Source organism: Pan troglodytes, chromosome 14 (genome assembly GCF_028858775.2).
Source record: "Pan troglodytes isolate AG18354 chromosome 14, NHGRI_mPanTro3-v2.0_pri, whole genome shotgun sequence".
Lineage (NCBI taxonomy): Eukaryota > Metazoa > Chordata > Mammalia > Primates > Hominidae > Pan > Pan troglodytes.
The window spans coordinates 107,870,212-107,898,118 of record NC_072412.2 but is presented as its reverse complement, the minus strand read 5'-3'; the positions used below and the strand labels follow the sequence as shown (position 1 = coordinate 107,898,118).

Sequence of the window (27,907 nt, the reverse complement as noted above, 5' to 3'; positions counted from 1 at the left end):
AAAGGCATGGCCTTAATAGAGATGTTTTCAGAAAGAATTATCCCCTAAATTGCATGTCTACCTTTTAAATAGTTACTAGGAAACAGATATGTTCATAGTGATTATAGTGATTATATCCAAATAATGTCATAAACTAAGGTGGCTTTGCTATTTAATCTCCAGTCACATTTAATTTCATTGTCTTAGTATTACACCAGACGCAGTACATGCAAGCATGCTGTGTACATGCACATTTACAGAACGGTCAAAGCAAAATCAAAGCCAGGGACTGTAGCCTTGAGTTACTAGCCTTCTTCCTAATTGCTATCACTATTTTTTCTCTGAAATACTGTTTTGTTTTCTGTTTGTTCTTTTTTTTTATTGTACTTTAAGTTCTAGGGTACATGTGCACAATGTGCAGGTTTGTTACATATGTATACATGTGCCATGTTGGTGTGCTGCACCCATTAACTCATCATTTAGCATTAGGTATATCTCCTAATGCTATCCCTCCCCCTACCCCTCCCCCATGACTATTAAAGCTCAAATATCACAACCATTGTCAAGTATGTGTCAAAGATAGGGAGGGAATGACCAGGGATGCAATGTATTCTCACTAGGCTTGAGAGAATAAGGAAAATGTTTGCCTTCTTTAGAAATGAATCCCAGGGATTAGTCCATAGTGTGGCTCCTGTAGAATTATACAAAGTGCCTTTGACACATATTAAATGTTATTTATTTTAAATAACTAGTACTGGATTAGGATCACAGTCTTTTGTTGTAATACTGCAAACAATTACTGACTCAACAGTGAAATAATTCATTAATCAATATGGACTTATTGAGCATTTTTTTGTGTACCACAAATAGTGGGTTGATGGAAGTTATGACATTCATGGATACATTTATTTAACAAGTACCCATTAGGCAATTTGTATAAGCAAACACCATGATGAGCACTATGAGTTAAGTAATACTTATAGATAGAGAGAAGTAATACTACATGGTCATTGGCCTCAGAGAATTCCCAGGTTAGTTACTCTTGCAGAGAAGCAAAAACATTTCGATGAAATATGTGACTGAGTGTAAAATACAGATGACAAATGCTGTAGCTATTTAGGTATTTAAGAGGAAAGGGGGCATTTTGTGGAAGAGGTGGAACTTGACCAGTTCCTATGTGATGGGTGAGCTTTGGGCAGCAGGGGGTTTCTTTCTGGGCAGCGGGAGGGGGCAGACTGGTGGGCGGGGGAGTACGTGGTCAGGGAAGTTGGTGCTGAAGAGTTAGTGCTCATAATGCATGCAGGAGAGAGCTTGTGGACAAACCTGGTGAGAATATGGCAATGATTGCTTAGGAACGCTGGCCCCTAAATAAAAACATTCATGAACGAGACTACTTAACTCCCTCTACCAAGTTGGAGCCTGTTGTGAACAATGAGACCTATTTTGCTCTCTGAGGATGTTTTAGGAGTCTCAGACCAATGGTTCTGGATATAGATTCCAGTGAGTTTTCCTTCCTTCTTGATGCTGCTTTGCTATTGAATCCTGTTCCATGAGGGGTGCCCCCTCCTTAGTCTTCCTTACCAATCCTCTATCTTGTACTACGATCTCTGCAACTCTGCAACCCTTTGCCTTGAAGTATCAGCCTTGACTTCATGTGTTACAAGCTGTTGTAACCTTAGGCAAATTACATTCTTTCTCTTTGCTTCCATTTTTTCATTTGGAAAATGGGAATAAAAATAATACCTACCCTATTGTAAGTTGTAAGTATTTAAAATATTTAGAACAGTGCTGGGTACTGATTAAATGCTATCAATGTATTAAAAGGCATCAAGATATTATTTGGCTAGCTCACAGAGATTTATCTTATCCATTTGCTGAATAAACACAGGTCTAAAAATGTAGAGAGTTTGTGAAGAAAAATCATTAGAAATGTTGGAATGTAGTGTACTCTCAAACAGTTTAATATCAAAATACAGAAGAATTCAGGGCAGAGATTGTGTAGTATTAACTCTTAGTGTAACCTTCCAGGTTATTGAAGAACCGAGTTTATTGTTGATATGATATAAGTCTTAACTAGCATTTACCCCACCAACTGTCAGTTCAGTCTAATTCCTGAAATTCACGGATGTAAACCATTCCAAGAAAGTGAGTTTTCTATAATTCTTATTATCTCCAGAAAAATAGCTACCAGAAATACATTTATATAACATCACACATTCCAGAAATTCTTCTTAATAAAATAAGTCTTCACTTCGAAGCAGAATATATAACCAAAAAAATTGTATTAATCCAGGTACCAAGAACATTAATCAGATCACCAAAGGGATTTATTATGGACTCATGAGTATTATCCTTTGCTCTGTAAAAAATTTCCTCTGACATTAGGAAAGTATAAGTAGATGTGTTCTTGTGGCTGCAATTTCTAAATGAATAAATATGTTCAATCATGGAGTCCTCCAAGGTTCATTCTTTTTTCTGTACTTTTTGTGTCTTTGGTGACTCTTCTTTTCCTTCTTTTTGAAAAATGTAATGTGTACAGCTCAAAGTGGTGAAAAAGAGAAAGAGGGAGGGAAGGAAGGAGGGAGGGAGAGAGAGACGGAGGGAGAGAGAGAGAGAAATAGAAAAGGGAGAATGATAGGGTGAGAGAGAGCTAAGACTTAAACATTGACTATTTGCAATAAGAACCAATGATTATATTAATTATTTAGGGTCTTCTTTACTCCTCGGTAAAAAATACCATTTAATTTTTTAAAAGTAGGATTGTCTGCATCAAAACCATGAGTAAGCATTTATGTTTGATATTCCTGCTGGAATGCTTTAGTTTTGTGTTTCTATTATTTTATAGCTGACTGTCGAACTCAGATGGCTTTCTGTACTTGTACTTAATGCACAGAATTGTATTTAATCTAAAAAAATTCACACTGAAATTAATATTGTAAGTTTCTTAAAATTTTAGAGTAAAAAAATCTAGAGAGCATCTAGACCAATTTCATTATTTTTAAATAATATTTTTTTCATTTTTTAATGTGAGAAGTCATTACACTCTTTATTCCTTTATTGCTCATATTATGCAAAGGTTAAACTTTATCCAAAGTAAACTTTACTAATGAATTTTTTCATTAAGACTTTGCTACATTTATCATTAGGTTCTGCCTTATTTACCCAGCAACGCTCAATCATTCCCGTAGTCAACAAATTTTATTGAGGACTTCATAGAGTCCTTCATGAGGGGCAGTCCTTTATAAGATCAAGATAATCTTATGAAGTTTTATAATTGATTTTGTCAGAGTTGCGATTTGGAGACATTCTGGCTATGCCATCTGAAATATGCTTTTGTGTATGCAAGACCTGTTTCCTAGACTTTGAGATGACATCAAGAAAGCTGCTCTCTCTTGCGGGGAAAAAAGCACCAATTTACTACAGTGTTGCCTGAAGTTCCAGTGCCAGCACTTCTGCACTACCCACTCTTTACTATTTTTTAAATCACAGAAATGTAGAATATTAAGGATCATCTAGTTATAATACCTACTTTTTGCCTGCGAAAGTAAGTGCCAACGATGATTGACTGCCTACTACGTACTGACATATATATGCATTATTCCATTTAAACCCCACAACAATACTGCAGTATGCATTATTTTCATTTTACAGAGGAAATGAGACTCAGAAATTGATACTTGGAAAAATCAACTGACCTGCTTATGGTTACAAAGCTAGTGAGTGGCAGACCTGAATTTAAGGATTAGGGAGTGATACAAATTATTTAATGTAATTGAATGTCTCCCTTTTGTATACATACCGTTAGAGAAAAGAAATTTTGATTGCATTTTTTTCAATGAAGTATGGTTACAGTGAACAGTAGGTTCAGAGAAATTGTTTACTGTAAATCTTTGAAAATATTTAAAAATATTTAATAAAGGAATTTTCTAAGAATGGTTGGAATTTACACTAAATTTGAAGAAATGGTGAAATGAAATTGATGGCAAAGGACTGTTTTTCAGTGTGAACGTTTGAAGATGTTAGATATTGCTGGTAAAACACTTCCTTCTAGATCACTTAATATGCATCCTCCATAATCTTATTCTCATTCATCAGGTCTTTAGCCCAGCACGTACCAGAAGGGGTTCTGGACCTGTTATAGCAGAGACTACAAATTCTTCTCCATTCTCTGTTCTCTTCTTCTTCTTTTTAAAGTAATAAAAGAGGTTTCAGCTGAGCATATGATCATGTCCCTAAAGGCTACATTTCCCAGCCTCCCTTGTAGCTAGTTGTGATCATGTGATCAAGCCATAGCCAATGGAATTTTAGTGAAAATAGTGTAACCAATTCCCAGGTCATTTGCTCAAAAGAGTGCAATATGTCCCCTTCTTTTCTTGTCTCCATTGAGTGGAACATGAGCGTGATGGCAGGCGCTGGGGCAGTCATGGATGAAAAGTTGCTTTTGCAGGACCACAGAGCAACAAGATAGAAGGAGCCTTGAAACCACCATACAAGCTTTAGGCTGATTGTGCTCTCTCAGAGAAAGAGATAAATGCCTACCTTATCTAAACCACTACTAGTTTTCAACATAGATAATCTGAATCCTAACGTTTTTCAGATATTAATAAACATAACTTAATAAAAGGTTTGGAAAACATTGACATTAAGAAGCTAGAGAGGTTTTTTTTTTTTTAATTGCATGACTTCTCAGAACTTTTATTGGATAGCTTTGTGATCAGCCTTGGCCAATGGAATATGAGTGAAAATAGTGTGACCTAATAGTGGTTGGAATGAATCTCCAAGAGGAGGTGTGAAGTGTTTCTAATATTTATTCGATTACAAAAATTATTTTTAAAATGGGGCTTCCTATATGGGCTTCATAGGTATGTGGGGTGGATTTTGAGAACTGCAGCTTTAGGAAGCACAACTTGAGAAAGCTCTTAGTGGCTTAGCTTAAGATAAATGTTGAAGGTAGGTGTGGGCATGAGGAGATTGTGTTGTAGAGAGCCCTTCAATTCCACATATCATTATGGAGCACTAAGTATTATGCAGATAAAGATATATTTCATTGGAAAGAAAATGAAATAAGTTATTGTTACAGATACTAAACTGACATTAAGACAGATGAAATAATTTCAAAATAAGAAGTGGCTCAGATTCCTTATGTGATAACCTGTAAGAAGCAGGGATAGGAGGCTGGGCGTGGTGGCTCCCAGCACTTTGGGAGGCCAAGGTGGGCGGATCACCTGAGGTTGGGAGTTCGAGACCAGCCTGACCAACATGGAGAAACCCCATCTCTGCTAAAAATACAAAATTAGCTGGGCGTGGTAGTGCATGCCTGTAATCCTAGCTACTCGGGAGGCTGAGGCAGGAGAATCTCTTGAACTTAGGAGGCAGAAGTTGCGGTGAGCCGAGATCATGTCATTTTACTCCAGCCTGGGCAACAAGAGCAAGACTCCATCTCAAAGGAAAAAAAAAAAAAAAGAAGCAGGGTTAGGAGAAGCGGCAAGGTCAGCCTCTGTGGCATCTTCTGAATTTATATGTGTGGGGCCTAAGATGGTAGAAGAAGTTGCTGCATTTGCAGTACGGACATATGATTTTCTTTCTTTGGTATAGTTGTGAGAGGTGCCTAGTAGAGAAATGATAAATCTTGACCAGGTCATCCCTCGTTGCCACCACAGTTTGGGACACATAGATAGTGAGTTATTTAGTAAGATATCTAGATGGACATGTAGTGCATGCTTTTGGAGATAGAGGCTTGAAGCTGGGAGAGATGAGAACTCTGGAGAAATGTTTTTGGAAGTCATTTCAGTACCTCTGAACTTGTACCTCTGAACTTAAAAAAAAAAAAAGAAGTTAGGATCAGAGCAATAGTGGAATACATAAGATAAACAGAGTCAAAGATTCCAAGGTGAGGTGAGTAGTTTTTATGACAAGACTACACTTCAGGAGCAAGTGTGGAGAGATGGAAATGAAGAGAAGATTACTGGTTTTGATCATTAGGAGGTTGTTGGTGACCATGGTGGAGTAGAGTCAGGTCAAAGCACTGATAGCAGTAGGGGCTTGTTTCCTCTGCTTTGAAGAGTGGATAACTGTGAGGAGGGAGATGAGGTGGGACCAAAACATGCTAGAACATTGATGAGACATACCCTCTCTTTGCTGGGCTGATGAATAGAGTTTTCAGGGAGAGGGCCACTCTCGCTTCTTCTTTACTGGACATTTCTAAATCCAGAAAAGCATTCAAGGACCAATGGCAGCACAGGCTCAGGGACAGCCCTTACTACCTCCTGAGCTTACTCAGAGCCTGCATTCAGGTAACTCAGTTTTGATGGTACTCTATTTTATAACCAGTAAAAAGAAAATCTTACTTTTCATCAGAACAATGGCTTGATTTCATTTAGAATTCCTTAAAATTATTTTATGTTTGGCCTTGTGAAAATATTACTACTGAAACTCAAGCACTTGGGGAAAAAAAGGAATAAAAGAAAGTAATAGCAGAAATAGATGAAATCTAAGTCCAGTTCTCCAAGCACGTTGGAAAGCACCTTTTTATCCTGTTTATTTTATACTCCTCCTCTAGAGATTGTATCTATCCCTTCATGGAACTATGATGTTAGGTTCCCTTGAAATGTACACAGAGTTGACCCAAACTCTCAAGTTTATATTCTGTAGGAAGCTCAATGTCCTTCCCATGATTTCTGGTGTTTCCCAGGGGCACCTGTTCTCATGTTCACTCTAGATCTGTTTTCATATTCCTACTAAACTCTGGATCTTGTTTGTTTGTTTTTTAAATCTTAGCTCTTGGAGCTGTTCTTATTTCTTTATCTCACGCATACTCCAAAATAAAACAAAAACCACCATTCAAAGAAGGCACTGGTGTGTATAATGGCTTCACTGAAGGTTTGCAGTGACTAAGGCAGTTTACCTTGCAGAACCAAACACTCATTCAGCTGCTGTCCTGCATTCCTGACACTGGAATTTTTTTAATTGACCTCCTTTTCCACATGATCAAACATCCTGTTCCATTGCTGACCACTGCCCCCTCCACTCTCACTGATGGCTTGCCCTCTCTCCTTTCTTGATATCTTCTCCACCCTCCAGATTCTATGAGCATCTCATGGAGCAGTCAGCATCAGTTGGTTGTGCAGTTTTTCACATAAAACATTTCCTTGGGTCATACTCCCCCACTTAAAACAGTCTCTCCAGGTATTTTCCTAAACAAAGGCAGTTCTCTCTTTTTGGGAAACTGTGGTACCAGCTGTTAAAATGACATTTGTTTCCAACCTGCTACATAATTTTAAAAAGATAAATATGCTATTTATTCTTTAGTAGCTGACATGTCTGGATAATGCTGAAATAATTGCCTATTTTTCCTGCAGCATGTGGTCTGAGAAGGTACTGTTATTTGAACTGAGTGAAAAAAGGAAAAATAATTTGTATTTAATATCTACAGCACTGCATCCACATTATACTTAAATGATATTTGTAATTATTATTTACTATGTATACAACTTCCTCCCTAATATATTAAATCATACACAGAATATAACTTTAGGCCTGGTCTCTGGGCAGCATGTCTCCAAGTCAGTCTGTTTCCAATAGATGTAAATGCAGGAAAGAATCTGTATAATATTAGGGAGAAGACTTGGAAGGCATCTGTGCATTCAGCAGGGAGAATTGATGGCCAGGCATTTTCCAGGGGAGCCTAGATGTATTTCAAATAGAGTTCCCAAAGGGTTTTATTCTGAACAAGATGTTAATGGTTAGATTATAAAGCTTAGACTTTTAGACTGTGTTGTTTCCAAGAAGGGTTCAATTTTTTTTAACTTACTTTTTTTTAAGGGGAGCAAAGCTGAGGAAAGAAAAAATATAGTTGAGTATGCATTGGGCACTGTGCCCATTATTTTGTACTATGTGCAAATATATGGAAAGTGCTTAGAACGGTGCCTGGCATATGTTTACTAGAATTAGTATTACAAATTAGTGATCAACAATATACAAAATGAGGAACAAAGTAATAGACACAAATAATATATTAAAAACAATCACATAATATATAACTCAAATTTGGAACGTGAAGAAGCAAACCCTGGCAACTAAATTGATTAAATGTAACGTGCATTTTGTTAAAATTTTGCTAGTTGTAGTGTTAGTTTAATAGCCAAAAGGTAGAAATAACCTGAACCTTCAACAATAAGAAATAGTTAACAGATAAGCTTATGTATGATGGTACCTACCAAAATACCATGTTTTCCATAAAACATGTTTCCATGTAAATATATTACTTGGGAGAAGAATGAAAACATTGTATAAACCTTATTAAATCTATCATCTATTTATCTATCTATCTATACAAACATACATAAGTATAGAGAGGTTTGGAAGAAAATATAGCTGTATGTTCAAAATAATCTCTTGATGGAGGGATTATGGGGAATTTAAATTTTTAATTTGTCCAATTTTCTTCCACTAGTTCTCAGTACTTTCATAGTCATAAAATAACATCTAAATAAATTAAAACAAAACAATCCAGTTCATATATGTCAAATATATATAATATCACCTTTGCTTTTTATGACTTTTATATCCAGCTGGTATATATAAGTCGCAAAATGTGTCACATCATCTTCGTTTCCTGGGCACTTTTGTACAAGGTCACTATGGAGGGCTCAAAATGCGCTCTGTGTTTATACTTCATCATTGCACCCTCGGCAGATGGTACCAGACTTCTGTATCTGATGGAATTTGATTTCCTGTCTCACAATTGCTGTTTGCTTTCAGTCATTTATCTTAAAATGTAACAAATGAGCGTTATGATAGCAGAGAGGGATTTTTCAGAGTAATGCATACACTGGAGCTTAATGAAGTGTGTATGTGTGTGTGTGTATATATATATATTACATAAAACGTATGTAGAGTGACACTTACATTGCTTACACTTGCATTTTGGGGTCACACATCTAAAAGCCTGAGTTTTAGAGCAACTTGATTTTGTTTCCAGAAGGAATGATGCATTTTGAACCTATGTTCAATCACCCCTGTTTCATCTGCCTCATCAGATGGTGAAATGCATGAGTTTATAAAAGACTAACTTCAGGAATGGCTATGGCTGATGTCAGTACATACCACTGTATTGTTTGCGCTTAGCTTGAAGCCACCTTTCCAGTTTTCAACTTGTCCGCTGCTTCCTCTGTGAAGGGCAACCCTGAGCCTCAGGAGATGGATGCCAGTCAGCTCTAATTCTGCACAAACCGTTTTACCTCACTGGGCCTCCATTGTTTTGTCATATGTGAAGAAAGGCACTCTTCAGAACCCTTAGCCTGTGACTCATTGCCTCTTTTAATGGGCTATGGATGTGAGTGGGATCATCTAAAGGATTTTAGCTACATTTTGTGTTATTTCATTAGAATTCAATTATGGAAGCTGGTAGCAGAGCCACTTCCGTTGAATAGTAGGTGGGCTCCCACCTTGAATGCAGCTTTAATGAGGCTCTTCAAAGACCACAGTCAGCCCAAGAGAAAAGCATGTACTCTAAGGCTTGTATTTGATTCTGGGGCAATCATTTTGCAAAGTGAATTGAGCAGATATGATCCCATTTGTGCAAAATTTGCAGTCCAATACAGGTAATAATGACTTGGATGGTGATATTAAGGAAGTAAATAAACAAATACACATTAAATTAGGTCAGTTACAAAAGTAGGCTAAGAACTCAGTGAATGCAGGAGCACTTTTGTGGGTTCACTGTAATGGATGTCAACATGTGGCAGAGAAGGGTTTGAATGGCTGTAAAATTAGTGTAAAAAGCAGAGTTCAGTAGTTGGCTTTCTTCCTGTTTCTCAAGAAGATCCGGTAAATAGTTGAGCTTATGAAAAGTCTTCCCTCTCCTGGGATCCTCCCCTGCTTGGGATGCTGTCCAGCGGGGTAATGGGAGGCAGCAGAGCAGAGCCCAGGGCTGGCCTCCCGATCTGCCTGGAGCTCCTCCAGGTCCCTCCCCTGGGAAAGGGAATAGTGTCTACAGGCTGCAGGTTGGGCTGGTAAGTCAAGCTGATGAGGAATCATCTACATAACCCCAGTGGGCACGCGGTGGGGCCAGCATGCTGCTCTTGCCTGGGAGGGAGGGCATTGAGTGCCCTGCACACTTCCCAGAGATAGCTGAGAGGGGACGTTCTCTCCTTTAGGACAGTGAGTCATGGTTTTCCAAGTTTTGAATAACTTTCAGCTTAAGCTCAACTTTAGAATTAATGAGGAATGTGCAAATTTAAAACAAAGAGACACTGCAGTTGTTTTAAATAGGAATATAAAGTGAATAGTGATTTCTAAAATAGATCTTCTTAATAGTCATTCTAAAAACGATTTTCGTCAACCACAATCTCTGGCATCTGTTTAAAAATAAGGTGGGTAAAATTGGCCATATTCTAGTAATGTGGCAGTTGATAAAATTAATCTACAAAATATTTGAACAGATAAAGGAATTACAATTTAAAATGATAAAAGTTAGGCAACATATTAATCCTTCCATCATCTTTCTAGGTTGACATGCTTTTAGCAAGCACCCTTAGCTTCATAATTTTTGCTTCTTGGCCTCCATTAATTTTAGATAGGTGACCATCAGCACAGATACCTGTGAACATACTACCAAGTTAGTCAAAGTAACTTTATCCTATTATTGTTTGCAACACTGATGCCTCATAATCTCTAACTCTTTGCATAATTTACTGTCAATTATAAAATGTCATGCTGTTATGGTAACTAAACATATCATTCCTGTGTTTCCGGTTGCTTACATAAGATGTTGCTTAAATAAAAAATTCTCTGAAAACATTAGGGCTCAAACACACATCTCTTTGTAGTTTGTTTATACTGTTTCAGAAAGAAGACTGCATACCGTGACACTTACATGTTTTGTAGGCAAGTTGAATAATGCACCAAAGGCTTTCAAACTTCTTAAAAGGAAAAATAATTCTTTGAACTGACAGTGAACAAACAATCTTTTCAGAGCTGGAGAATTTCTGTTTGATGGTCTGTGTCAGATGCAGTGAACATTAAGAAAGTTTCCATACGCTAAATATGTCAGTAGTTTGGAGATTTCAAGAGATCTTTGCTGAAGTGCTTCTGATTTCAGAAATGATGAACCAATAATGTGTGTGTGTGTGTGTATTTCCAAGTTAGGAAGACAGAAATTTCCAGAAGCCTCTAGTTAGTATTATTCAATAGTTAAGGCAAAAGCACTGTTGACTGAGATTTCATCTGTGCAATGGTTTTCACTTATATTATCTCAGAATTATGCAATTCTCAGGCCAACTTTGAGTCTCTACTTAACTAATGGAAAAACTACGTCTCAGACTGAACAATTTGCTGAAAACATTTCATAGGGAATGACTAACTTTTATAGTCATTTCATATTCTACAATGCTTCCTAAAAGTAAAATTCCACTTTAATCTTTACAGTAGTAGAGAAGTAGCTCAAGAAGTAGGTATGAAGGAAGTTTGTTTTGTTTGTTTTTTTACTGTTCATTGCTCTTAAACTCAATTTAAGTTTACAATTATTTTATTATTATGTTGCTGAGATCAGTCAGTGGTCTCATTCTGTCTTGTATATATGTTTCATTTTAAATAACTGTTCCTTTTTGCTACTCTTGGGAAGATTGTGGAGGGAGTTAAATTGGAGCCTGAGTTGTCTAAGCTAAGCAGAGGTGACAATTGGAAAGAAGTATTTTCTTGGAGGATCCAGAATCCTTTGGACTCACACTACTCACAGGACAGAACTTTAGAAGTCCTATTTGTGTCCCGAAATCTAGTTTATTAGGCATAAAAGTCTGAGATCCCGATTCTATATCTAATGTTCTTTGCAAGGATCCATTTCAGCTGTTGAGATTATTGGCAAGTAATTTCCCAATGGAATGCCTTTATGGCTGAATACTTGGATCTTTACTTTCAAATTCATTTTTATCATCTTTTCAAATATTTCAAATGTTATGTTTGATGTAAAGATTAGGAGAGAAATCCATTCTATTTTAAATACAAATTTTCAGAGGTTGTAAAAAAATATAATAGCCCCTTGTCCAGATGTTATGATTTAAATTCTTCATTAGATAATATTTTTGGCATATTTTTTAATTTATAAAAATACCAAAACAAATATGACCCCTTTGGAATTTTAGAGTGGCAGAGAGAGAGAGAGAGAGAGAGAGAGAGAAATCTGAGAGAGAGAGAAATCTGCCTAATCTCAGTTGGCAGATTAGCAGCTTCTGCAGGACATTACAGGAAGTATTACCCACAAGGTCAAAATGCAGAGAAAATAGTTAATCTCTGTCATTTGCTATGAAGATAGGACATAATTGAATGCATACAGGAGAAAATGCTTCAAATATATGCTAAGATTCTGTCCTAGGCAAAATATAATCCTGATGTGTTCACAGAAAATCAAGATACATTTAATTATTTTGGATTTTATAGATACTTATGAGTTGAATGCTGTTACCATGTTGAATGCTATTACGAGTAAAATGCTATTTTACTCGTCATTATTTAATAAATAATAAATAATTATTTATTATTTATTAAATAATGACGAGTAAAAACAAAACTAAAACTCTATATTGGTTACAAGACATATGGGCACGGTTTCTACATTCGATATCTGAGGATCAAAGACAGAATACTCCAAGTCAGACATAACCAGAATATGGGTTAAATCAGTGGTTTTCAATATTTCTTCCACCAAGGGCCAATGGCTTCTTTTAGTATGTATGTGTATGCGTATATGTGTGGGTTTGAACCCCTTGTTTGACAGGCTTTTAACTTTCTAAACAAGCTGCATTCTTTAAAAAATAATTATATATATGAGTGTTAATCAGAACTTCTGAGCAACATTTTATAAAATTGGCATTTCATTCTTCTTGTTTATTCATCACCTGCAACCTGAATTTTGCTGGACACAGCATTCAAAATCCAAAGAGACAGCATCCTTGCTTTCATGAATATTAAAATATGGGTTTGTGTGGGTGGGGGTAGGGGACAAATAAATAACTAATAAAATTCCAGATCCATTCGAAAGCAACTTGACATTTTAGTTTGTACAAGGTTGCCACAGATACATGCAGCATTCCTTATGGAACTTAAAAAAATCAAAATCTTTCCGACACTCAGAGGTATAGGTGCCCCAAGGTGGGATTCATTGTGGGATTCAGTGATGTTATTGTATTAAGTATCCAAAAAGCATGTTTGAAGAGAATGAATGATACAGGGAATTGCAGAATGCGGTGGGAGCCCCATGTGTAGCTAGCCCGGCACAGGCAAGGGATAGTGGCAATGGCAGATCCACGATAGAACATTTGCTACGTGCCAGCAGCTTTCCACATGATATCTACAGCTCTCAACAAACCCCTCGAGGTGACTACTATTGCTGTCAGTTTCTTTTTTCTTTTCTTTTCCCCTTCCCTTCCTTCCCTTTCTCTTTTCTCTCTTTCTTTCATTTTTGAGACTTCTTTCTTCCTTTTTTTTTTGAGACAGGGTCTTGCTCTTGCTCTGTCTCCCAGGTTGGAGTACAGTGGTGCAATCACGGTTCACTGCAGCCTTGAACTCCAGGGCTCAAGCAATTCTCCCACCTCAGCCTTTTAAGTAGTTGAGACTGCAGGCACTCACCACCATGCCCTGCTAATTTTTGTATTATTAGCTGGAGTCTCACTATGTTGCCAGGCTGGTCCTAAACTCCTGGACCTGTAGAAAGAGAAAAGAAATTAAAGATTTTTAAGAGGAGAAAAGCATTTACTATAAATTAGGAAAACAGCTTGATCATTTAAAAAAATAATAAAAATCACTAATTTCTGCTTATGACATTTCAGGTGTTCTATATTAGTACACACACAATCTGTTACTAAAATTAAGTTTGAAAATGTAACTATTTTTTACTTCATTCTTCTTTAGATCACAAAATTTACCTTTCAGCAAGCACTGCTTATTTTTAGCATGTGGCATAAATGAATGCCTTGAGTCGTTTTGAGGGTAGGCCATTCCAAATCTTCTGAAAAGCAAACCTCTGAACAGGTGGCGAGTCTTCAGATTTCCTTTTGGTGAAGGCTATGCACAGGAAGGAAATTACATGTTGTGGATTAATTCTGTCCCATGCTGCTATTTCTTTTTGTCATGAATTCTATTTCCTATAAACACAATTAGTCGACGGATCAGTGGTTTGCTATTATTAACTAGGTTAGGTCTATTTTTTAGTGTCCCTGTCCAAAAGTTACTCAGCACAGGCTTGAACCACACCATATGTCCAGCGTTGCTACGTTTTTGTCAAAATAATGCAATGTAGTGATGTCCCTTATATTCCCTTCAACTAAAGGAAAAGTCTTTGCCTTTTTCTAAGGACAGACATTGGAATTAGCTCTCACATAACTAGTTTTTATTTATTTCATGACAGGTCATAGGATATGATATCAACAATGACAACCTAACCTGCTTTATTTTTTAAAAATCTTCTTCTGTGAACTCATGAGATATATTTGTTTATTAAATTAAAATACGTTTGAAGCTATCTTTAAAAGTCTTATCAATGAATTTCTTTCCTTATTTTAAAATGAGATGTACGTAGTACAGTGGTTAAGACAGTTGGGTCTCCTGTCAGTGTGACATAATTCAAACTCTGGCCCTCAATATCTATATTGTGTGATATATAGATATATATAGATATATCACTCAATATCTATACGATCTTGGGCTAGTTATTTCACAGCTTTGTGTCTCAGTTTTCCTATCTGTAAAATTGGGATAATGACAATGACTACCATTTCTACTGCAGAGTTTCATGTGTGTATGCATTTTTATTTAAAATAAATAAATTAACACATATGCAGTATTTAGGACAGGACCTTGTGTGCCGTAGTCATTTAATAAATGTTAGATATTATTACTACCGTTCCTGCCATCACCATATCCTCATTTAGGAATATTTACTTTGCACCTGCTTTGTGCCAAGCACTGGACTTACAAGGGTGAAATAAATTATGGACAAGGTCTCTTCTATCCTAAAGCTTACATTCAATGGTGAGATACAAGTAATCATAATTTTTAAGCAAAAAAGTCAAATAAACAAACAGTAAGAAATGCATGAAGTAACATAGAGTGAAATGATTAAAAGACAAAGGGGTTTATTAGACTGAGTTGTCCGGGAAAGCTTCTCTGCGTTTGTGATATTTAAACTCAAATTTCATGACAATAAAAAGCAAGCCAAGAAGGTGAAAGAGGGAAAATGGGGAGGGAACTGTCGGTAAACAGGCTATAGCACTGAAAACCTAAGGGGTGTTTGAGGAAAAGAAAAAATGTCAGAGTGGCTGGAGACTGTTGGCAAAGTGGAGGGAATCAAAAAGTTCGGCCAGGGTTGGTGTGTGGAGAGCAGCTGGACAGGCTGAGGAGTCTGAGTGTTACTTTTTTTTGCAACTGGAAGCCATTGCAGAGGAGAGACAGATCACATGTATGTTTCAAAAAGATTCTTCGGAGTCCTCACTAGAGAATAGACTATTGGGTTGGGGCAAAGGAAGAAGCAGAGACTTAGGTTAGGAGGCTCCCAACGTGGCCCATGTGAGAAACGACGGTGACCTGGTCTACAGAGGTGGGAGCCAGGGTGGAAAGAAGAGGAAAGATTCAGATTAAATTTTTGGAATTATTTTTGTGCCATGCTGTCTACTTGACCACACATCAGACAGACACCCAAAAGTGCTCGATGATAGCGATTGTCATTCATAACATTTATTGCAGACCCAGACACTGTACTAGTTATTTGGAATTTAAACTTATAGTTTTGTAGAGAAAATGGACATATGAAAATTAATGAAACACAACGTGATATTAACTCCAGTGAGCCTAAATAGATGGAACGAGTACTCAAAGGAGCTCACTCATCTGGGGCTTTCCAAAAGAATTCATGGGAGAAATAATATTTGATTTTAGCTTCCATTGATGATGGGTTGGAGTTTGGCATGTTGAGAAATGGGAAGAAATGCACTCTGGACAGAAAATGGAGGTGCGTGGCTCAGAGTTATAAATGTTCATGGAGTATTTAGAGAAAATTACATGAATTGCTGGGACTGGAACACGGCAAATGGACGAGACAGAATGGTGAAGAGAAGAATGAGTATGATGGAGTTTTATTTTGCAGGAAGGCGTGCTGGGGAACTGGCAAACCAATATGAGATATAAAAATTGTTAAAAATTTGGCAAAGATTCAGAATTTAATTTCAAGAAAAATTTCACTAGACACCAAATTAACCAAAAACTGTATATCGTAATATTAATTCTGATAAGTATTTACCACAAAACCAAGGGTAATTGACTAAATCACTCCTTCACATAGCAAGATGAAACTAATAATATCTCTGCAGAGCATGTGGAGTAACTAGCTAATATGAATACAGAAACTGTGTCCTTTTAAAACCATGTTAACTGCTTATTGTATAAACGTTCATGCATTCATTTCTTTCAGCAAACAGCATAAGCAAGGAAATAATACTTTAATGCATTTATTCAGTGGTAACAATGATACTTGCATTAAATCAAATTTATCTGACAACAAATTTTGAAAGCACTTTACACAGAATATATACCCAAACACCAGTTGCTACAAACATGACAAAGGACTAATATATTTACTCTATCATGAATTCATAATAATCAATAAGAAAAACATTAAGACAAACAAATAAATGACAAACAGCTTGAACAGACAATTCAGCAAGAAGGAAAAACAAATACCCAGACATAAAATACAATGCAATGTACAATATATATGTCTATATGTCTATATATTTATGCTCACTTACAGTTCAAAGCATGTAAGTGAAATTCAACTTATATTGTTTATAGAAGTAAATTCTTGGCAGGCAGGTTGACAATATGTGTAAAGATCCTTAAAAGCTTTTATATATTTGGTAAGTAATTCTGTTTCTGAGAATCTATCCTAAGAAAACAAACCTAAGTAGGCAAAGTGTTACAGTAATGAAAACAGCTGAAATTTCTATCTATAGAGAAATGTTTTGAGATTCAGTGGTAAAGTCATTTCATGTAATATGATACAGATTTTGAAATATGATTTATTAAAATTGTGTAGTAACATAGGAAATGCTTCCAATACAGCATAAAATAAAAATCAGAGTAAAAATTATGTTTATGCTTAAAATATATGAAATACCTTAGAGACACACAGAGAGAGAGAGAGAGAGAGATGAAAGACATTTACTATATGGATGTTTCTAAGTGAAGGAATATGGTTCTTTTATTTTTTTTTCCCTGAATGTTTCATATTTTCTTGAAGCAGCATGTAATACTCTTATAACATCATTTTACTTAAAATTTTACAACTTTATTGTCAGATAACAGATTAATTCTATTTTAAATTGTAAAAATTTAAGACCAGAGAATTTTTTAAAACTTGCTCAGGCACAGTACTAGGTACTGGTGAAATAATGGAAAAAAACTGGTCCCTGCCTTTGAACAGCAACTCCACTCGGGCGTGGTGAGATGCAAAGTTCCTGGTCAGGCCTCTAGCTTGGGGACACCATCTTAACCAGGCCTTCCAAACAGATGGTATCTATCCACTAGTTTCTGATTTTTTTTTTTTGAAAGGGTGAGTCTCATTGTGTTGCCCAGGCTGGCCTTGAACTCCTAGGCTCAAGCAATCCCCCTGCCTCATTCTCCCGAGTAGCGGGGATTACAGGTATGTGCCACCACATCTGACTTCCATCAACTTGTGTTAAAGATTGCCAGGGCGGAGCTGGGTGTGATGGCACATGCCTGACAGTCCTAGCTACTCAGGAGGCTGAGACAGGAAGATCACTGGAACCCAGGAGTTCCAGGCCAGCTTGGGCAACATATTGAGACTCCATCCCTAAAATACAATAAAATATAATAAAATAAAATACAGAATAAAATAAAGATTGCCAGGGTAATAATTTAATGCCTAAGAAATTCACCACATCCCTACTTACATCTGAATAAAATTCTCTGTCATATAATTTTTCTTAATACTGTTTTTATAAGAGATGACAAACAGTTATCACCATTCTTTATATAATAGCTCACCTAAAATTAAAAGCAGAATTATGCTTTTTTATGGTCTTTCCCAATCTGCCTGTGCTATCCATGCTGACAGACACTTTCAGAGTTAACACGAAGAACTTTGTTTTACAATTGTAGTCTATTGCTGATTGTGAAATTTGTGATATATTAGCAGAAATTGCCTTGACTGTTGAATTCGCATATGTCCAGTTGGTCTCCACCTAGGACTTAGTGGCTTTTGCTTTTCCTGATGAACTGTTTTTCACTTTTCCAATATTTGTGCCAAACAAGTCATTCACTGCCTGTTTCAGACCACATTTTTCTGTATCACCCAAACATTAAGCTTGAATTATGTTTTTCTCAGTTGAATGTTACTTCACCATTTAATGAGAAAGTTGTATCTCTCCAGATTGCTAATTGTTAGGTGATATGGTACACAAGCTAAATATTATTTTGCCAGCATAAATAACATCTCTATCTTCTCAGTAACCTATTGAATGATCTTCTTGTTATAGAGGCAGATAAAATTGGTTGCCATGGTGAGTTTATCATTAAACTTATCAAAAGATTAGTCAGTCTTTTGATGGAAATATTTTTTGTTAATTTATTTCTATTTGAATAATATAACATGTTTTCCCCTCATGTATTTTAGTGATTTAACTTAAAGGATTAAATTTTTGACTAGAAATTTCCAGGTAACATCTGTAGTCTTTATTAAGTTTTGATTTATATGATTTAAATTATAAAAACACCATCATCATATAAAATTAAAATATAACAGGTCAGAAATGAGAAGTGAAATTCTCTTTCTCCCATCATCCCTAGTTTCCTTTATTAGAAACTCTATTGAGATTTTCATATGTATTTGCATATATTATTCTAGACATTTTCCTGTATCCACAACATTATATATGTATATAATGTATTATAACTTACATAACTTTTATATAATATCTATATATTTTGGTTTTACTCAAATGATATCATAGTATAACATTATTCTGCAGCGTTTTCACCAAAATTATCATGCAAAAATATTCACATCGGTCATTTTTAGATCTTCCTTATTGTTTTTTACAATAAGGAAAAAGTTTTTTTTAACTACACATTATTCCTTTGTGTGGATTATTATGAACTATTTCACTAACCCTTAGTGAGTTAGTCAATGACACCGAGTGTCTGCAATGTGCTTGGACTTATGTTGGATGTCATGGAGACAGTGGTGAACAAAGACCAAGATTTTGTCCTCAAAGTGCTCACATTTTTGTGTCCTTAAGGATAAGTTTTTCACTATTATGGCAGCTTTTCTATTCAGAATACATTTTATTCCATTTACATTTATTGATTTCATAAATGTGTGTGGTCCTATTCTGATGTCTTAGAAGATTGTATTTCATGATTTATTGTTTCCTTCTTATCTATTTATAGCTAAATTGAATGTACTCTTTTTTTTGTATTTTTTGAGGCATGAAAAACGTCAGCTCACCTAACCAGCTTCTTTTAGTAGTTTTCTCAATATCCTTAGATAATACATTTGAATAACTATTTTTTGATTATTAACTGTATACAATTTCTGTCTGCTTTGAAACTTAGAAATTACTATGTTTGTATTTTCTTTTACCCCCGAATTTCAGTACTTTACATGATTGTAAAATACCAAGGATTATAACATTTACATTTGGTTCTGTAACCATAATTATCTTGTTTATTTAAATCTAATTTTTCATTTATATTGATCTAGCACTAGCAGTCATCCTTTATAGAGAACACATTATTTAAATTTATCTCTTGCTTGAAGATATCTTTCTCTCTCTCTCCACATAGCCATATATATAACCATAGATATGATACATATATCCTTTACATGTATGATACATAACTTTAAAAATGGCCAATACATTTCATATGTCCTTCAATGTTCCAAAAATTACTATTTTTGTCTATACACTTGACTGAAAAATCTTGGCTGAGTATACAATGTATGAGTCATGTATTTTTTCTGTTAGAATTTTGCCAGCATTTCTCCACTGCATTGGTCATTGGAAGTTGATGTCTGAAATGCTCCCAATTTGCTTTTTCTCCACCACACTGTTCTAAGCGCAGTGTTCAGTGCTGGAGGCACAAAGATGGAGAAGTCTCAGGTCCCTTCATTGAGAAGCTCCCCGACTAGGGTGTGGTTGAGCCCCAAATCAGTCGTCTGGCTCATGGACATAATTCTAACCCATGTTGTGAATAACTTAAAGTATAATAATAATAAAATTAAATTAAAAAAAAAGAAAGTTTATCTTTTGTCTTAAGGTCGAGTAACTTCACTAGAATCTTCAGTTAACTTTCCACATCATTTCTTTGTAAATACAGTGTGATTCTTTAACTTCATCATCTTTTATTTCAAGAAAGACTTCTTTTGTTAAACTATTGAAATTTTGTCTGTTTCTTTGTTTTTGTTTGTTTTCTTCAAGAATATCAATTTTGACCATTTGGTTACTTTTTGTCTTCTGTAACTATTGTTTTCTGTATCCAGTGAGTTTATATGTTTATTCCTTTATTTTTGTGTAATTTGCTTTTCAAGCTTGTGTTTTACCTTTCTTACTGATTTCAGCAGTATATATTCCACTCTTTTCTTTCTCAAGTGTAGTTTTCATCTGAAAAATGACTATACTGATATTTTCAATTTATTTTCTGAAATTGGTGAGTTCATGTTTTATCTCTGTTATCTTTGATCCCTCTTTTATATGTTTAATATCTTTTTAAAATTCTTTACCCAGAATCCATGGTCCATGTTGCATGTTTTCTTTATATTCTTTAAGAATATCATTTGATATAAATTTGCTTCTGTTTATTGGGAGCAATTCTTTTATAAAATGCGGTATTTATCTGATCTTTGCTTCTTTCTCTCTCTTTCTCTTTCTCTCCCTCCTGTATTCTCTCTTTGAGATGAGCAGATCACCCACAAAGAGGATTAGCCTTGTTGTAATTGGATGTTTAAATTACACGTTTTTATTTTGTAATTTAGAGTTTGCTTATCACTGATCTGGTGACCTCGGTATGCAATTACAAAGAGGGAGGTTCCTCTCTCTTCAGCTCTTCTAACTCCATCTAACTCCATCTTTGGCAGTTTTTTGGTGTCAGGAGTTTTAATGGGAAAAACAAAAACAAAAATGGCCAATATTTGTCATTCACCTTTAGTCAGCCTCTTCTACTGTTCTGGGAAGTAGAAGTTGAGCCTATATTTTCTCACCCCAAGTAAAGGATCACTAATTAGACCTTTTTGAATTTACCAGTTACTTTTAAGAAATCTGCGTCTTGGTCAAGATCTAGAGAGATGAGTTGTCCCTTATTTTTTCTCTCATTTTGTATCGGTATTTTGCAATAGTCTTCTTAGTCTTTTTTTGTGGGGCTGTCATAGCTTCCCAATTTCATTGCAATTGTAATTTTATCTAATTCTTAATTATTTTAATCAATTTTTTAAATGACAATGCAGGAAGTAAACAAATTTTTTTCTTCTTATATTTTACAAGAAATCTCCATTAGTATGCTTCAAAATAGAGTAATCAAAGTAAGCATTTGCATCAATTTAAAAAATATTTTTATTGATTTTGAAAAAGAAGCACTTTTCAGTGTTTTCAGTTCTTAGGTAAAGTGTTTTCAGTTCTCAGGGAAAAATGTATTCTGGAATTCTAATTTTGATTTCTTCACTTACCAGCTGTGATTCTTCTATTTAGTCATTAAATTTTTCTCAGTCTTAAGGGTATAAAAATTCCTACTTACCTCACAAGGCTATTTTGTGAGAATCAAACAGAATAAGACATGAAAATCTGGAATGTTACCAATTCTAATGCAACTATGAGGTACAGTCAATATTTACATTTTACATATGGAAAAACACTTCCATTTTTCCATATGGAAGAAAACCCAAGTCATGGCTTATAGAAGACCATAATGGATTCTGCCTTTTGCTTGAATTATATTCAGATGCGCTATTATTTTTCACCAAGTCTGATGGAGATCGACAACAGTGCATATCAGTGTGTCCATGCTTGCAATTACTTCCCTTATCCTCACCTCCCGCCATGTTTGCTAAAAGAGATAATGAACCTGGCAGTTCTGTTTCTGAGCATTTGCAAAGCAGAAATGGGTATGGAGGGTTAAGGAGTTTATACCAGAAAGAGCCAAAATTTACTTACACAAAAACATAATGGAGAAATAAAGGGTAGTGGAGACCTCGTTTTGGAGGGAAGTTTTGACGGAGGATGAGAATGGGAAAGGAAGAGAGAGGCCAAGTTAAAGAGAGAGAAAAGGCATGTTAAATTGTTTTTTGGTTATGAATTGAATTTCTTTTAATGTTTTCAAAAGATACAAGTAAGTATTAGAAGTATTTTTAATTACTTTGGGGTGAAGGACTGTGTTTCTTTATGATACAGAATGACATAGGACTTACATGGTATGCCTCCAATTTCCTCCTCCTATCTACTCTCAGCTCTTCTCCATCCCGTGCTGTGCCCTGGGAGACTGACCTTGACCTTTGGCCAATGGGCTGCATGATCAAACAACTAGCAGGAGAAGAGTGAGATTGGGGATTTTGTCCTAATACCCTCCTCCTGACAGTCACTGTGTACCAGCTGTGTCCCTTGACAACAGGTCATGGTTCCTCTGAGGGAAACTTCTCTGACTCCAGGTTTAAATAACCACTCCCCTCTTGCCCTTTTTGACTCAGGTGTTTTAGTCCCCCACCATCTTTAGCTCCCAGATAGTGTTACTATCCTTTGTGGTTTCTGTACAACCTGTAAAGACTCATAAATAATTCCTTTATAAAATCCCTACTCAAACAACAAGAAGTGTGTTATTTTCTGCTATAACCCAAATCGTATAGGACCAAATGAGGCCCTTAGACTTATTTGGTTTGTAGAAATATGCTTTAAGTGTCTGGTATTGTACCAGAAAAAACACAGACGATCTAATGGCCATATAACTCAATCAGCTGAAATGGTCAGAACTTTTTATTTTGGCCAGTTTTCATGCTTTATATATTTCATGCTTTCCATGTCAATAGTAGATGCTAATTTTATGGAGAAGGAGCAAAGAATGCAAACTTTTTTTGAGCCTCAACTTTGCGTTGGTGTCAGTGTTCAGCATTCCATTGTCCCTATGCAATCCTAGTATGAATCTCATGAGAAAGGTCTATTTTGCTTCATTTTACAGATGAGTATCATGAGTCTTAAATTGTTTCACCAACTCTCAAAACTGGCAAATGACAGAGCTATGATTCAAACAGCTTTGATCTCAATCCATCTAAAATTGGTTCCCCGAATTTATTATACCTCAGAAGTACATAGGAATTCTTTTAAAAATACAGATTATTAGGACTATCTCAGATATGCTAAAAAAAAAAAAAAAAAGGAAAGAGAAAACCTCTAGGGGTTCTCGATTTGGAAAGCTTATATAAGCCTTCACCCCTCACTTGGTGATTCTGATATGCAGCCAGTTTGGAAAGAATAAAGTTTCGAATTGATTCTGCCCCTAAATGACACTCAACTTTTTCCCCCTGGTTCTTAGGTTTGGCCTTTCAAATACCTTAAACAGAGCCATATACCAGAGAGTGAATTATTTCACTGTCTAAGAGTGTTTATTCTGATTTTCCCCATAGGTCACTTCTTAAACAAATTCTGAATTTTAGCAATTCTGCATGAATTAAAAGCAATATGAATTATGTCCAGAAATATTGTACTAGAAATATTTTTATCTGTACTAACATTTATTATTTAAAACAAAATTATATTAGAGTCCATGAAAATACGTAGAGCCTAAATTAGTAATTCTGATATTGTAAAAAGTGAACTAAGTATATGTTTTTATAAAAGTTGGCATAAAATGAGAATATTGATATTGAATTACTTCATAATCTCTCTCTAATCTTCATGCATATTAGGTACTGTCTCTATTGGGGGTGCCTTTCATGTGTTTAAGGAATAAAGAAGAAAATGTGGTATTATGTAAACCCTTAGCACTTGAGACTAAGTTTTTGTCCTATTCATCAAATTATGATACTACATAATTTTTCACTGCTCAATACTCCATTTCTCCATCTTTAAAATGAGTAAGTCCACCTTACTAAAGCTCAAAGAAATATCCTATAAAATCTGCTTTTTAAAATAAATCGTCCTTTCTCTGCCATCGTGGTGTGTGCTTGACTGCGCTTCTCGCCATGTCTTCTCACAAGACTTTTAGGGTTAAAAGACTTTTAGGATTCCTGGCCAAGAAACAAAAGCAAAATCATCCCATTCCCCAGTGGATTCAGACGAAAACTGGTCATAAAGTCAGGTAAAACTCCAAAAGGAGACATTGGAGAAGAACCAAGCTGGGTCTATGAGGAATTGCACATGAGATGGCACACATATTTATGCTGTCTGAAGGTCACAATCATGTTACCATATCAAGCTGAAAATGTCACCACTATCTGGAGAGTTGGACATGTTTTGTTGGGAATATATATTTTTTTCTCTCTGAATCTGTTATGAACGCCTTGGTTTGCTGGGTTCAGTAATAAATACGGGAGACCTTTCGTTCACTTAAAAATCAATCAGTCAGTCAATCAATCACTGACTTCTGAGATGATATAAAATAAAAGCATCAAAATAAAAGCAATAAAATAAGGTAAACATGAACTAATATGGGCTTCATAAAAAGTCCAAATATCAATGAAAGTGTGTTATTCAACCATTGAGAATCCACTGCCTAACATAATGTTTACCTGTTAGTGGGTGCTAAATTTTGGCTTTACTTGGCTATATTGGATCATTATTATATAATTTAACAGATATGTGCATGGATTTTTTTAGAGCTACATTTACACTTAAAAACCTATCAAAATAATTACTCCTGCTGGGAATTTAAAAAGACTTTTTAAAATAAACAATTACCCACCAAGAAACAACAAGGTTAGAAGGGTGTCAGTGATAGGAATTGTAGCACCAGTTTTTCTTTATAAAGTTCCTCACAGGGACAGAGTGAGCATGAAATAAAAAGTGATTTTTCTTTTTAAGTTTGATTGGTTGAAAGGGAGGTCCAAGCAATAGTAGGTAGGAAATAATGATTCTGAATTTTTATTTCCATTGTAGATAGCAAACGTTTACTTCTGAAAAGCTTTAGAGTATTTAACCTGAATACCTAAATATTTCATCTTAAGCACTTAAAATGTTTAAGTGTTATAACCTTAACATGTTTTATTTTTAGCATCTATTAGAGTAAAAATGTACAAGTATTTCTTGCTGTATCCATGAAAAAAAGGTTTTCCCAATAGTGTGATACTAAAGATCAGCATCTGCTTTATAACATTCACATCTGTTTGCTCAGTGGAATTTACCCTGCCCTCAGCCGCAGCTAGTACTGAGTGAATCCACAAGCCTACTGCTTCCAGGAAGAATCACGTAGCCAAACACCCAACTTAAGTGGGCCCCCTTTCTCCATGCGTCCTGATACAGTTGCTAATGAAGCCATGCATCCCATCTGTCAAGCATTTTAGGTGATCACACCAAAGAGGCCATGGACAAAAAGACTCCTACATATCCCCAGCTCAACAAAACCTACTGGGTACCCCCTATTTTATTTTTAGGGTAATATTTTCTTCTTTATTTAAAATTCAATAGGAAAAATCATTTTGTCTTTAAAAACTTATGAAAGTCTTTGAAAATTAGACTGTTTAATTTGAATTCTAGGAGTGTGCTTACATATTTCCTTATGTGTGATGTATTTTTATAGAAGATATTGGACACTAAAAGCTGATAGCCACCCTTGTTAGAAAGGAACTATTTAGTCATTATTTCTGAGGCCTGCTGTCATCTTTCCTTCCCCGGTTTGGGAAAGAGAGGGTAGTATAACGGGTTATTTTGGAATATGCAAGACATGTGCTGATGAGCTATAATTACATAGTGACATCTTGGGAACTGCTATTTGGATGCTGCTTCCAGCTAATTTATAATTCTTTAAAGATGCTACATTCACATTGGTTTTTCATTTACTTTCATTTTTTTCCCATTTCTTTAAAACTGGTAGCATTGCTATAGGTTTAAATATCTCAACGATTTTCTTCTACAACATCCAGCCAAGCTGAATTAAAACTTATTGTAACAGCCAAGAAGCTAAAGGTAAAGCTCCTTAAATATTTTCCAAAATTATCTAATTGCTTCTTACAAAACTTTTCCTTTGTTTTTGGTGCCTTGTTTTATCCTAATTATCATTCAGTCCAAGTGGATCTTATTAGGATCCCATGGTCTTTTTGCCCTTGCTGGGGCCTGATGTCATTTTTTGTAGACACTGATCTAAAACAAAATGACATGAATCTGTTCAGATGAAACAATTTCAGTTATTCACTTTTCAGGTATCTGAGTGTCTCCTATGGACACAGTTTCTGCCCCTAAGTAGCTGACAATTTTTGGGGACAGGGACAGGGAAAGAGGCAGTCACAATAGCGGGCACAATGGGAGTACCTCTCTGGAGGAGTTAGGAAAGGCGCTGGCAAGTAACTTCTCTGTTGAGACACTTGGTATAACAGGCGTCATTCAGAGAAGGGGATAGGGCAAGGAAGAACACTTTAAGCACGGAAACAGGATGTCTCACAAGAAGGAGGTGAGAGTGAACAGGCTACACTGGGTGTGTACTGCAAGTTGCTGGGTAGGATGAAGGTTCTAAAGGCACACTCAGTCCATTTACAGAATGTCTTAAAATATGGAGAGTTAGTTTTCTCTTGATCCTGATGCCCGTTTTGCTTCTTGGCATGTTACAGCAAATGAACAGGAGTCAATGTGATAGCGATAGCAAAGTTGTCTCTTTAGTCACCCTATTAGCATGTTGTAGTGAATTGGAGAAGAGAAGCAGCTGCAGGTTTGCAGAGGAAATCAAAACAGAGCAATTGCTGATACTCCCCATGGAACCATCATGAAAGCTCAGCACAGAGAGGCTCTAGGGAGCCCAGCAGGCTGAAATGCTGCCACGCCAGTGCCTGGAGGGCATTACTTTGCTCTCCACTGCATTTGATTCTCAATCTTCATTTGACACTGAAACAAACTTTCAGTAAAAAAAAGCGTGGTTGGGTTTCCAAGATCAGTGGCGAACTGATCTATATTTTACTTGAGGTAACTTGAGATTTAGTTTTAACTTTAGATATAAATATCTGAGAATTTGAGTACCAGTTACCCATTCAAAAGATAACTAGATTTCAACTGTGACCCAAGGAAAGGTTACATAAAATTACTCTCTCCTCCCCTCTTCCCCCTTCTTTTCTTCTCTCTTCCTCCTTCTCCTCCCCCTTCTCTTTTACTTGTTCTCTGACTCCTCCTCCTCCCCTCTCTTTCTTGCCTGAAGATCAAGGGCTTCGCTAGTGATGTGCTCACCCTTAACTAACATGTAAATTATGAATCTCCTGACAGAGTGTCGGGAACGTGGGAAACAGCTCCCTCTGTCCGGTGAGGACTGAAGAAGTGGTATTTATACTTATGTTTTTAAAAGATGCAGAAAAACATGCTCCTGCTTTTTTCCAGAGCAAAGACATAAAGCAATGGGTGTCATAGAAACAGTACTGGAATCAGAGACAGATTCCTACTTCTGGCTCTATCACAGACTAGCTATGTGGCATCTTGGGCTAGTATGGGATGTTCAGTGCTTTATCTTTATCTATAACTCTGCTTCATTCATTCATTCATATGAAAAACATATGTGGCGAACCTAGACTGTTCTAGGTGCTATGCTGGCTTCTGGGGAATGTGAAGGTAAAAACATCCTACCTTGATAGAGCAAAGAGTGGATGGGGGGAGGGCTCCCACAGGGTCGATAAATCCAGAGATAAGCAAATTTACTATGATAGTGGGATGATATATATGCTATGAGACAGGAGGACGTGAGTATC

General features: G+C 35.9%; 1 protein-coding gene and 1 pseudogene across 1 annotated transcript in view; both read left to right on the top strand.

The window, feature by feature from the left end:
* Positions 1-27,907, top strand: part of FGF14 (fibroblast growth factor 14) — a 693,562-nt gene that overhangs the window by 114,411 nt on the left and 551,244 nt on the right. The gene's annotated exons all lie outside the window — the stretch shown is intronic.
* Positions 24,113-24,471, top strand: LOC134808155 (large ribosomal subunit protein eL39-like; annotated as a pseudogene).